This window comes from Cyprinus carpio, chromosome B2 (genome assembly GCF_018340385.1).
Source record: "Cyprinus carpio isolate SPL01 chromosome B2, ASM1834038v1, whole genome shotgun sequence".
NCBI classification, from domain to species: domain Eukaryota; kingdom Metazoa; phylum Chordata; class Actinopteri; order Cypriniformes; family Cyprinidae; genus Cyprinus; species Cyprinus carpio.
The window spans coordinates 30,444,983-30,456,485 of record NC_056598.1 but is presented as its reverse complement, the minus strand read 5'-3'; the positions used below and the strand labels follow the sequence as shown (position 1 = coordinate 30,456,485).

General features: G+C 34.3%; 1 long non-coding RNA gene across 1 annotated transcript; it reads right to left on the bottom strand.

Annotated features, from left to right (window-relative positions):
• Positions 1-73: 73 nt before the first annotated feature.
• LOC122136280 lies at positions 74-10,630 on the bottom strand. Its single transcript, XR_006154067.1, has 2 exons — positions 7,813-10,630; positions 74-596 (listed from the first exon to the last, which is right to left on the bottom strand). It is a non-coding gene; the product is annotated as an uncharacterized LOC122136280 (long non-coding RNA).
• Positions 10,631-11,503: the final 873 nt, after the last annotated feature.

Genomic DNA, 11,503 nt, shown 5'->3' with positions numbered 1-11,503 from the left:
ATTTTTTGCATAAAATAAAAATCAATAATTTTGACCCATACAATGTATTTTTGGCTATTGCTACAAATATACCCCAGGGTCACAAATATGATTTACTAAAGGGTTTTTAAGCAAGTAACCTTTACTCTGAGTTTATTCTGATGTTTTGGTAGTTATGTTCATCTCAGAGATTAAATAAACCATACATCTGGGAGTATGCATTCATTGATAGCACAAACTACTGACTGTAGATCCAGAGAGATGAAAACCAAACCAAACACACACACACACACACACACACACACACACACACACACACACACACACACACACACACACACACACACACACACACACAATGCATTAACAACCTAATTCTGTTTTAGATATGTGAATCAAACTAAATCAAATTAGGCAAATTGCACCATAAAATTGTCTTTATGAAACAAATATTACAATATATGATTCTTGTAGAATATTTACAGTAGCCGTCAATGTCAGTGTGCCTTGAGTTTGTGAAACAGATTCAGTGGCAGTGGATTGAACTGAAGATGCTTTACCTGTGTGGACTGAAGCAGAGCTCAACATCCACAAGACGCTTTCGACACGAGCTGAAACTAAACAGACAGAGAGATCATTAGAATTAATCATATTACACATCACTGACAGTCAACATTACGCTCGTTTTCACTTCGCTTTCGGAAGTGTTATCATCACAAGCTGTGTGTTACACGAATAATAATTCTTAAATTGAATAATGCTTCCTATTTGAAGAGGAACTGAACCCTTGATGCATATTAGGCTGCTATATTAAAATATGCTTGCATCATGTTTCAACAGAACAACAATATTAGCGCTAGTCATGATTCCTAACAGAATTTGTAAATCATTTCACTGACACTCTCTTGATATAAAGCTGATTATTATCATGCCAGAAGAAATGAAACATGAGATCTCAACACAACAAGCATGCTAATTCAAGCGCAATTTGCATTTCACCTCAAAATACATATAAATCTACAATAAGCTGTCGAATACACGGCCTGAGATGAGCTCGACGGATATTTAAGATGCATTCATGCGGCTCTGAGCCTTTAGTGTGTATTATGCTAAAGCTATGCTATTTCATAAGGAGCAACGGCTAGTCCAGGATCATAATAGTACAACAGTATTCTTCAGATGCTACTGTAAACATGCATGGGCTGTGTTGTGTATGATACTGTACACTGTCAGTTTGTATTTTGTGCAGATAATGTGTATATTATGGGTTGTTCACTTGGATTCATAAAACACAAGCCCACCTGAATTCATTTATGAGCTTTTCCAGCTAACAAGAAACGTTCTCAGAATGTTCTCTGCAAGGTTTTGTCAAATTTATGAACACATATTCTTTCAATAATATAATAGAATGTTTATTCTGAGGTCTCTGGTCTTTGATAATGTTCTCAAAACATTAGTACACAAATATTATACTTTATTCTTCATTCTTTTTTTACGTGTTAGTACTTGTTTCAAAATGTTCAGAGAACAGCAACGTTTACATAATGTTTGCAAAATCATAAAAAATGAACATTTCCTAAACATTAAACGTAAGATGTTTTGAATGTTCAGAGAACATGACGTTTTCATAACTTAATGGGAACGTTAGCAAAATGATCTTAAAAACATTCAAACATGTAATTTGTGGTTCATTTATGTATATTGAGGAATACTTTATGAATGAAATCAATTTTTTCCATATTCTTATTCTGATCCAGAACAAACTGATCTGTCAATTAGAAAGGCTCTCATTGCCAATGTTTCTACAGAAATGTGAATAAGATGCCCAAATATTCCTTGTTCATGAATGCTCTGAAACATTAGGCCATTTTTGGATTACTCTCAAAACATTAGCACAAAAATGTTATTTATGCATTATTTATGGAACCTTTTATTTTAGTTAGACTAATGTTTTTTTTTTAAATGTTACTACTTGATTTAAAACTTTATCTGAACATAAAAAAGCAACATTTCTATAATGTTCGCAAATCATAAATTGCAACATTCCCTTAATATTAAAAAATAATTGTTTTGAATGTTTAGAAATCACAGCATTTTCATAACTTAAGGGGAACATTAGCAAAACGTTTTGTCGTTGTCAGCTGAGATTCAAGAACATATGATATGGATACACTTAAATGTTTTTAGTCTCAGAAAAAAAGGCGCAAAAGCTGTTAATGGGGCAGTACCTTTTTAAAATTAAAGGTACACTTTTGTATCTTTCAGGTATTAATATGTGCATTCAAAGTACCAATATGGGCCATTTAGACACAAATGTGTAACTTTTGGTAGGCTACTGATCCAGTGATAGCTTTTAAACCTTTTTTTTACTCTGAGAGTGTGAATGATATCAGTCATGTATTTCCATATTCTTATCCTGGAGAGGTTAGAAAGACTCTGTGTAGCTATATGATGCCCAAATATTCCTTGTCCATGAATGCTACGAAACATTAGGCCATCTGACTTTGGATTACTTTCAAAACGCACAAAACTGTTTAATGGGAACGTTAGCATAACGTTCTTGCAACGCATTTTTGTGAGCTGGGATTCAATGCAATATGGATACTGAAGTACTCTATGAATGATATCAGTCTTGCTAGCTCATGCATTTCCATATTCTGATAAAAAATAAACCGATCTGTCCATTATTATTGCCAGTGTTTCTATAGAAAGGTGAATACTCCCAATATAAACGTGAATGATTACCATGTCTAACACTGGTCCATCTTACTTTGGATTACTTTCTGCGTGCTATTAACACCGCGTAAAACGAGCCCAAATCGCGCCGCTCTCGTGACGCGGAGCTACCGACGCTCCGTTAACCGCGGCGCGACAACAACCGCACAAAAGCCCGACACCGACATCCGCGTCAGGCTCGAGCCAGGGCGAAATACACCGTCAAAGGCCCTGAGAGGAACAGTCGTGCACCTGAAACATGCGCGCGTGATGAATGACGCTGTGCGTGCATTATGCGTCATTAACGCACTCCACACACATTTCTGCTGTAATTCATTTTTAGGCATGCATTCTGTCCATGCACTTCCACAAAAGCCTCTATGACGCGCTCGATCCCGGTTCTCTCTCTCCGTGTCTCCGGCTCTGCGGTTCATGAAGTCAGTGGGATTAGTTTCTACTTTCGGTTCTCTAGCTTTATGATATTCATAAACTCATACAGCTAGATAACCAAAGAGAAAAACTAGCCCGTGCGAGTTAAAGGGGCCGCGGCGCTCCGGATCCGTGTTTGCGGTGAGAATATTGAGAGAGAAGCGCTGATCCTGAACACATGCACGACTGTTTCACCACGATACACAACTCACTGAGGACTCAGAAACTAACTGAGAGCTTTTGGACATCGGCTTAATTCAGTCTAATTTCTATTCATCAGCAGGCAATTTATTAAAATCTCCCTCACACACACACACACACACACACACACACACACACACACACACACACACACAGGTGCAGCAACTCAAACTCAGTAGTAGGGTTGTGTTTTGACCAAAAACCTAAGAAAAACAGACAGCATTTATAAATTTGTGATGCTCTGATGTTGAACTTGGATATTTATGGTCTATTATTTACATGAACTGATCAACAGAATCATGTTTATTTCCATATTCACTTAAAATATTAGTTTTTTTCACAGACATATCTCTGTTAAAGCATAGCTTAACTGCTTGTGTTTGCACCTTTGTAGTGCAAGTATAAAGCACTTTATAAACAAAGCTGACTTGACTTGCAATTAATGCAATTAGAGATACAAATGAACTATTCAAAGACATACCTTATTTCTGATGCTCAGATCATTTGGTTCACTCCACATGCTTTTATAAATCCAGAGAGTATTGATTAAGACTTCGGTTGTTGTTTTAATAATGCCAGACAGGCCTGAACATCTGACTAAAGATGAAACACACATGCTTCAATCTTCAGAGCAGCATCTAAGAAGAAGCAACTGACCTCATTACAAATTAAAAGCCCATCCCACATCCTGTGACTCCGCCTCTTTCTCACAAGTCTACTTAGTCTTGCATTTCAATAAATGGGGACACACCATAGACTACCACTATTTTTATATAAAGTTCTTTATGCATGCATTACACATGCATTAAACACCTCAGTCCCTGAAAGAAAACCTTTTGCATTTTTAGAATAATACAAAAAAAATTTTTTTATATTTTACGTTTTATATATTTATATATTGGAAAAAACTAAACACACAAACACACACACACACACACACACACACACACACACACACACACACACACACACACACATATATATATACACACACACACACACACACACACACCAAAAAATAGATTCAATCTCTATATGTATGTATGAAAATCTATTTTAAACATGGTACTCTACACACATAAGCAGTTTTTCTCATTTTACGCTGATATTCATTTAACGTGTTTCATATGAGGCCCAGAGTCACTCCATGAATAGCATTCGTTACCATGACAATAAAATTACTACAATGCATGTGCTTTTCAAATGACAATGACCGCGAGACTCCAAATTTGCAGCGTGCTCTGAATATAGATATAATTCATCCCGGGAAAACTCTGAAATAACAGCAGACATTCAGCCTCAGGAATAACTGATGATATGAATGGATGATGCTGAGTAATCCATTTCTTATTTTACACACAGGCCTCGGATTCTATTTCTCTGAGAGTCGATTATCGGCATTATTTAGGCTTTTATAATTTGTTAAAGTAGGTTTTATGATCCTGCACGATGAATAGAGGTCTTTAACTGCACCATTCCCCTTAATGCGCTATATTTAGATGAACTATTTTAGAACACGTCATCAAAGACACACACACTGGTTTGCAACCATAATGGAATCGTCCACATGTCTATTGGTTTACATGATGGAATGGTCCATTCTCTGCATACAGTGTATTAACACAAACACACACACACACACACACACACACACACACACACACACACACACACACACACACACACACACAACAGCTCTTCAGATCTAAAATTGGTCCGGAATAATAGCGAGTCAGAATTTGCATCATATATGATTCTACAAAAACCTCATTGGACGAAAATTAAAATGACGTTCATGTTTAAACAATCCGAGCATCAGAACAGGGTCATTAATCGACGTTTAAATTAAATTAATAATTTAATCGACTGAGTGAAAAGACAGTGTTTATGAGAAGTAACTGTGATCGGATGATTTAACGAGCTCAGTAGAATACAAACACACTTCATTTATCATTTTTTATCGACACATTTTACACATTAATAGGATTTTTACATTTTATAGGCTACTTTAAAAAAAAATGAAAGATTACTTTTAATTATTTTATTTTGAAAGAGCAACCCTCCTTACACCATTCTGTCTCTCATTTATATCTATTTTAGTTTTTTAGGTGTTTTTTTTTTTTTTTTTTTTTTTTTTTTTTTTTGTCAGAGAGCAAAATGACATTAATAACCTGTAGTTTAATACCATAAAATACACTAATTCAAAATAAACAGAACAAAACATTTGGCACTAAATTGAATAAATGTCTATATTTCTAATAAGCTGCAAATGTGATACGTTTTGCTACGGTTCTATTAGAAAAAAGACTTATTGTATTTTTTGTTATATTTTCTAATGTTTTAAAATTTCCTCATTTTGTTTCTTTTCTCTTTTTTTGCCTGGTTTCTCTTTTTCTTTTCGTTTTGCTTTTTTTCTTGTTTTTCTTTTGCTTCATCCCTACAGACTGTTTCCATTTTTCGACAGAAAAAATATTTTGCGTTTCGTTTCGATTTCACAGAATGCTTTACGTGTAGATTTACATGAACTTCTCTTTAAAGAAAAAAAAAAAAAAAAAAAAAAAAAAAATATATATATATATATATATATAGTTTTATAGTTTTTTTTTTTTTCAGTTTTTATATGTACGAACATTTTCTTGTTCTCGTCTTTTAAACTTTCGTTTAGAACAGTAAAACACTGCTCAATATTCTCTTTAATAGCAGGCACCATAACTCTTGATTCCTTTTAAATATAAGTCATAAAACTCCTAAATTAACGATGTTTATACGAATAAACAAATTGCTGTTTAGCTAGAAAGATGCTGTTGTATTTGCTTAGATAATCTAACCCTAATACAGATATGATAAAGCGAAATATCGTATAAAAGTAATGTGGATTAAACTACAGGTGTAACTGCATGGAGCTTCAGTCTGAAATCACCTGTGTATCCTCACGAGCTGCTGCTGTAGGTATTACAGCACGTCAGATTATTAAATATGATCGAAACATATACTGACAAGCCACACTTTGAAGAGTCATTGTGAGTTTACTGAAGAAATAAAAATGACAGAAAACTGCTTGTGTGTGCTTATACCAACCTAAACTTCTTTTGTGTTTATATCTTACATTTTTCATTCATCTTTTTTTTGTGTGCTAAAAGAGTCTGTGATCTTCCATATTTTCAGCATGCATTAAAAGTCTTAAAAGTTGTATCACCAAAATTATCAGCGCCAAACAATAAAAATAAAAATAAAAATGCTGTTGTGGAACTAAGACGTTCACAATTAAATATTTGTAATTTAGCTCGTGCAAAAATAAATAAATGGGCCTAAATTAATAATGCATCATGAGACATCAAAGTCTTTTCTTTATGATCCTGCTGATGTGAACAGTGAATACATGCACAGAGCCTCATCAGCACCTGTTGATCTAAAACTGCACCAAACACACCAGAAATCACATCGAATAGAAATGCACTTTTATAAAGATTGCTTTTATAGAGATGTATAGAAAATAAAAATATATAGAAAAGGTATATGCGTAAATATCGACTTCTAATTAGTGAATATATGTGTGTATAAAAAAAATTATATATTTAGTAGTAAAAATTTAATTATGGCACTTACAATTGTTTATTTAATATTGTTGAAATAAACATTAATTAATTGCAGTATTTTATTTATTTATTTTATAAGCCACCGAAATTACATTTCGGCTAATTAAAAGCAAATCTTACTAAAGATATTTTCTCTTTTCAACAAGAAGCGCAAGAAAACGCGACTGTCATTATTCATCAGTCTATTGTTCCCCTCAAATAATCCTCGCTGAAGAACCGTGTGAAAAACACACCACAAACAAGTGACCGAGAAAAATGGGGCCTGAAGAAAGAAGTCAACATCAAGTTCAACAGCGAGCTGTTCCTCATTATCATAACAATATAGTCTGGGAGCAGCGAGGGGCCACAGACACACGAGAGCCTGGCGACATTTTCCCATGAAGAGCCCGAGCTCATCCAGGAGCACCACAGGCCTCAGACTCCCGTTCCTTCCCTACAGTCCTCTCCATCATAATTAAATGCGTTATTTGTTGGAATGAGTACATTTATACACAGGTTATGAACATGGCAATGCATGGCGTATTTGTTTCAACGCACTGCAGAACAGCATGAATAAGCTTAGCACTTTGCGCTTTCGAAGAAACCATTAATGCAACAACAGGAAACTGAGAATGCAACTCCATATCTTCACCTAAAAATAGTTTATGGAGTTCACTTTAAATGCACAATAAATTGCATTAAAAATCTGAAAGTGTAAGAGTGTGTGCATCTATCCAACACGTGCAAAAGTAATAAACGAACGTGATTTTTTTTTTTTGGTGCATTAAACTGTTTAAGCGTCCAACTCTGATTAAACTCTGTATGAATCAGTTTACAAGAACATTATCTGTTCTGATTTATTGTGCAATAGAAGCATTGCGAATGCACATGCGGGCTTGAAGTGAGTGCTCACCGTGTCCTCTTGTCTTCAGCTCCAAATGAAAGTGAAGGATGAAAGTTAGAGGAGGCTCTGCAGCATCACACGCACAGCTAAACGCTCCTCCATTGTGGCTCGTTTGCTTTTGTTTCAGCTCTTTCCTTTCATTCATTTACATCCTTTAGCGATTCTGTTCGTCAGCAAACAAGCACCGAGACCCGAGAGCCGAAAGAATGATGGACTGAGCGCGAGAGAATGAGATAGAGAACATGAGGGGAGGGGCCGAGAGAGAGAGAGAGAGAGAGAGAGAGACAAAGCGAGCATCCATTCCCAGAGAAAAGAACCATTGCACCAGATCGTGTGTGTTGTCAGGAAAAACTGCGCGTTTTATTAATGCATCTCGCTAATTTTTTATAATGTAATGGCTTGATGCATCATGGCACTTGCTAAAATGTTCTCTTTGCTAACTCTCAAATCACTTCATGACAAGAAAATACGTTATATTAGTGCATTCTCTTGACATCTGATATATGCGCTGACTGCTGCAGGATTCAGTCATAATTGCATGTGGAGATGACAGACGGAGCCACGCATGCTTCACGTGTTTAACAGAGGACACACATGTCTGGAGCAGATGCATGCTCGCCATGTTGAGTAACCCAACAGCGCGAGCGCGAGCTCCGGTTGGTCGGTGTCGGTGTGATTCATGCTGCGCGCGGCGCATTCAAACCGGTGCGCGCGCGCCACAAACGCGAACGAGGAGAGAGTGTGATCATCCGTACCACGGACAAAATGACAGAACATTAGCTGTTATGCAACAGCTTATGCATTATTCGGCTGTATAAATGATCAATTCACATAAAAATAATAAACATTAAAAATAACATAAAAAGTGCTTTGGATGCTCGGGGAGATTTGTGTTTTTAAAAGAGTTTCCTTAAACATTAAATATTTGATTGCAATCTTTTTTCTTTAGAATTTATTTTTGATTTTAAATGTGCAAATTCGCCTGCAATTTTAGATTTATTTTTACCATTTAAGAGGAAAGCAACACAACCCTGCAACCCTGAATAAGAACTGAGCTAAAATTACATTACTAAAGATAAAGTATAGAAAATAAAATCGCATGCAGAATATATACACCGTCAAAGCAGTGCATTTGCTTTTATAAGGTTGACTTAAACTGATGAATCTTTTACTTTTTAAATATAGGCTACACGATGCTACATTTGTATATTACATTATTTTAATTTATTACATTCAACTTGATGCTAGCTCACATTGCAATATTATAAGCCTACATTATAATACATGTGTAGAAACGATTAATTCATTATAAAAAGACAAACTATAATAAAACAAAAAGAAGGCTAAATACCGACGTTCTTTGAACTGATATTTTGAATTCAGAATCATTTGTTAGTTTATTTTAGAAATTCATGAACAGTGACGACAGATATTAAAAGCTTTTACTGACACTGATCTCACATTTTTATCTGATCTCATATCATATGATCATATTGCGGCATGCAGAAGTGCTGAAGGCCTCAATGGATCAAAAGATCACAGTTAATGCGCAGAATAAGATCATTTTAGAGAGAGAAAGTGCGTGATGACGTCATTCTGCACCGGGTGTAATTAACAAACATTAGCGCTCGTCTCAGCCTTGTGTGTTTAAACACACGTCTACATATAATATATTTATTTATCAGTTAAAATAATCGCGCTCAGCATTGTCTGTTAGATTAATAGACTGTACAACATTTCAATAATGAGAAAAAACGTAGAAGCTGCACATAAATAAATATTAAAATATTATTATGATTATATTCATTATTTAGACATTTTTAATTTAAAAAAATCCAAATATGTTTAGAAATGTTTTAATTCTCCTTTAAATGATTAATTCTGAAGGATTATTGTTAATAATCGAATGTTCCACGTGCTCGTCGTTTCATGAGGAAATAAACAAAATAAATCATTTTTGAGGTTCGCTAATTCTGCAGATTAAAATGTAAAGTCGTTAATATTCAAATTTGTTTCAATTAATTCTGAGATCTTGATCATGCGAATGAGCAGAAATTCTGCTGCAGGTCTAGAGTTTAAAAAACACGGACATCTAAAATTAAACTGCATCTAAAATTCGAAAATTGGAATACAAGCAAACTTTTAATTTTTACGACCTTTTGAGATACAAATAAGATTTATGATTGAACATAAATGAGGTATATTTACAATTCTGTTCGAGTCCTCTGAATATTTCAGATTGATAAGACAAAAAAAAAACAAAAAAAACAACAACAACACCCAATCGAATTAAAAAGGTCAGTCATCAAAACGTTCTCTTTTCCATCATAATTATTTATGAATTTGAATGTGAATGTGAACAATCACACCTTCATATTCACATTCATCCAAAGTCTTTATATAAATTCCACAGAAATCCAGAAACAACCTGTTCTCTCCCAATCCAGGGTACATTCGTTTACAAGAAAAAATAAATATAAAAAGAAAAGAAAAATACAAAGCAGGCAAGAAATACACAATTCTGTCTGTTGCATCTAGAGGTGTGTGTGTGTGTGTGTGTGTGTGTGTGTGTACAGTTTCATTCACTCCTGAGGAATTGTCCTTTTTATGATTATCTATTGGTAAGATAATCTATTGGTATTGACAAAACTTACGTGGGATTTATATATATTTAGCTTTCCATTGTTTCATTATAGAAAGCAAAACATAATGTTTGCTATGTTAATACAAAATGTATTTTAAAGTATTCTTTATATTTTATTTGGTATTTATTTCATTATATTTATGTTCTTTGTAAGCAAACTGAATATCTTAAAATCAAGAAGACATTTTTGTTTCTCCGGCAGTGTGCCTTTACATTTATATATATATTATTCTTGTTCATTTTTTTATTTGAAAATAGAATGGTAGAAATAATATTTCTGTATTTTGTCTGTGTGTTTTTGCAGTAATTCATGGCATATAGTATGTATTCTATTGACTAATATTTGGTTGTAATTTGAAAAGGATATTAAAAATCTTCTTGCTTTTGTAAGTATATTGCCAATGAAACAGTTCAATGATTTAGTCCAGAAACATCAAAAATGACTATATTTATTTGCATTTTAAATATTGTTTCATGCATTAATTTTATTAGCACAAACACAAAGCAAAATAATAATAAATACATTTGAAAAAATAAATAAAAATTTGTCAGTCCTCTAAATATGATTTTTTTTCTCTCCCCTAAAGAACCACATATTTAGCAAAACTGCACTAATATGGAGCTCTGAAGTTTGTTTATCTCCCACCTTCGTATACATTAATCTCACTGAAAAATTTCAATGCAAAATACAGAACACCTGCATCCTATTTGAGCCATTTCCTAAAGCTTTTTAACACACGGAACGCTAAACAGGCTTTTAAGCAGGACGACCTGCTCACCTGTGCTCTCTTCACACCTGAGAGCTCACGACTAATGAATGAACATCCAGTTCATCTGGTATAAAGCAAAACCAGCATGTATCAAATCACCAATTATTTCAGAAAACGTGCAGCATTACATATCATAAGGCTAATATAAGATATTTTACACGCTGATGTAAAAATCCTATCACAACATCTTGTGCCATTGCAATGTATATGCGATGCCAAAGCCACTATGATCATCTGAATGGAGTTTCACATTGTGTTTTTATTCTGTTCATAAAGTGTGTGACTG